The 2,557-nt window shown below is 46.3% G+C and overlaps 1 non-coding gene across 1 annotated transcript; it reads left to right on the top strand.

The window, feature by feature from the left end:
* Positions 1-1,577: 1,577 nt before the first annotated feature.
* On the top strand, positions 1,578-1,684 carry LOC121161760. Its single transcript, XR_005884719.1, has one exon. It is a non-coding gene; the product is annotated as a U6 spliceosomal RNA (small nuclear RNA).
* Positions 1,685-2,557: the final 873 nt, after the last annotated feature.

Raw genomic sequence — 2,557 nt, 5'->3', positions numbered from 1 at the left:
TGCTGGTACTACATAGGAGTCTGCAGGTGCGGAACAATGTGGCCCTGTCCTAACGCAAGACCCAGGCAGCAGTGTGCTGAGGGGTCTCCAAGCACTATCCTGCAGAGATTGGAGCCTGCAGGTGTGGAGTAGCAGGGCACAGGAGTATTCAAGGCACTCTTGGTGCATCTCCCACACACTGGACCAGAGGGTGAAGAGGGTTCAAGGCACTATCTAGGAGCCGCTCCTGCATGTGGATCTACAGGGCACAAAGAATTCAGGGCATTCTCTCTGTGACTCCTAAGCGCACAGGACCGCTCTGCGCCACCTCTGAGGCACAGTTTTGGCAGCTTCAAGGCACTTGCCCTGTGGCCTCAGTTACTGGAAACTCCACAGGGAGGGGTGGAGAGATGAGCGCCAAGGAGGCTGGGGCTTTGTGCGTGCCCCTGAGGGGGGTGAGCTCTGGGAGCTGCTGACCCACTTCTGCCCCTACCTAGCTCATTCAAACCTCAGGCTCTCTTGCAGTCTGCCTCTGCCACCAGTGAGGACCTTCACTAGTGTCAATCCCTCCAACATTCCATATCCTCTGGGTCAGCTGCGTTTCCTGTTGGCTGCCCGGAAATGTGACTCACCAGGTCTCGAGCGGGTCCCTGTCTTCCCTGCCTTTTGTTTTGTTTTGTTTTGTTTTGTTTTGTTTTGTTTTTTCTGGTTGCTCTTCCGAGTTGTGTGGATCTTTTTGGTTCTACACTGTCCAGAGAAATTCATGCACCTCTCCCTCCAGCTCTTTGCTGCTCCACTTATGCTTCTGTCTTGCTCTATCCCTCTCTCGCTGCGATCTCCCTCACATCCATCCTCCTATGTCGGCCATCTTGTGATCCCCCCGAAGCATAGCTTTTTCAAAATATCAATTTTTTATGAACTTTCCAAAGTCCCCTCTTATGCTGAAATTTCAAAAAATTCTTTCACCAAAATAAATTTAGCTTTCAATCCCATCTTCCAGAAAGTGCCCTTATATATAAGTTAAGTTTTAGTAAATGTGATATTACTTGAAATTTTTTATTAATAAAAAAGGATTTGGTTTATATAATATAAATTACAAATACCTTGGGTAAGAACTGAAAACTCTTAAATAATATGCCATCTCTTGGCTTCTTTGGAATAATTATCCTGATAAATTATAATATGCACTAAACATCGATTCATTCTACTACAAAATTATGAAAAGTCAGTAACCAATGGCAGACAATTGTTTATAAAAGTATATTGACCGGGGCCTGGCAGCGTGGCCTAGCGGCTAAAGTCCTCGCCTTGAACGCCGGGATCCCATATGGGCGCCGGTTCTAATCCTGGCGGCTCCGCTTCCCATCCAGCTCCCTGCATGTGGCCTGGGAAAGCAGTCAAGGATGGCCCAAACCTTTGGGACCCTGCACCCGCGTGGGAGACCTGGAAGAAGTTCCTGGATCCTGGCTTCAGATTGGCATAGCATCAGCCGTTGCGCTCACTTGGGGAGTGAATCATCAGATGGAAGAGCTTCCTCTGTGTATATCTGACTTTCCAATAAATAAATAAATCTTTAAAAAATATATATATATTGATCAGTGCTTGCTTTAGCAGCACAGATGCTAAAATTGGAACGATACAGAGAAGATTAGCATGGCCCCTGTGCAAGGATGACTCACAAATTTATGAAGCATTCCATATTTTTTTAAAAAGTATATTAATCAAAATAAATGAAGGTGCAGAAATCCATTTAAGCCTCTATTTTTCATTTACTGACTTTCATTCTAGAACATTTACACAGCTCTCTGGACTTCAGGAGAGAACTCTGTGTTCATGGATGTCACAGAGGAGCCTAAACAGGAGTGAGAAGAAGAGCCCTTGGCAACTCCACAGCTTTAGACTTGAACCTCACTTGTCTAGTTCACTAGCTTCCTAGTCATTAGTCAGCAGCTATATGACTTTGGACAAATCATACTATTACTCTTCAGTTTCTTCAGCCGCCTCATGGGATAATCACAGTACTATTCTCATCTCTACGGCTATTCCAGACCTTCAGTGAGATCATCCAGAGAACTCACTGCCTGAGATGCATGCTTTGTAGCCTTTCATTTCTATCTCTTCGCTCTGGTATGGGAAGCAAATGAGGTCAAGCCTCTGGCACAGTAAGGCATTGAATGAATGTAACTCCTTTAAGGAACAGGTGGTGGACCCAGAGCTATAGCCTAGTAGCTAAAGTCCTCACCTTGTATATGGCGGGATCCCAAATGGGCACTGGTTGCATTCCCAGCAGCCCTGCTTCCCATCCAACTCCATGATTACAGCCTAGGAAAGCAGTTGAGCACAGCCCAAAGCCTTGAGATCCTGGACTCACATGGGAGATCCTGAAGAGGCTCTGGGCTCCTGGCTTCGGATCAGCACACCTCTGGCAGTTTATGAAACACCAACTGCCGTCCACACAAGGAGATCCTTGAATGAAAGTTCCAAGATGATCGCAAAGGACTACAAGTCTGACCCAAGATGGAAGGCACCTGATTGTCTAGTCGCTCTCATTTAGTATACAGCCAAGACCCCATGATCC

This window comes from Ochotona curzoniae, unplaced genomic scaffold, assembly GCF_017591425.1.
Source record: "Ochotona curzoniae isolate NIBS_2020 unplaced genomic scaffold, NIBS_Ocur_1.0 contig_4838, whole genome shotgun sequence".
In the NCBI taxonomy this organism is placed as follows: Eukaryota; Metazoa; Chordata; class Mammalia; order Lagomorpha; family Ochotonidae; genus Ochotona; species Ochotona curzoniae.
Note: the sequence above shows the minus strand (reverse complement) of the source record. Positions and strands in the feature narration are given on the sequence as shown.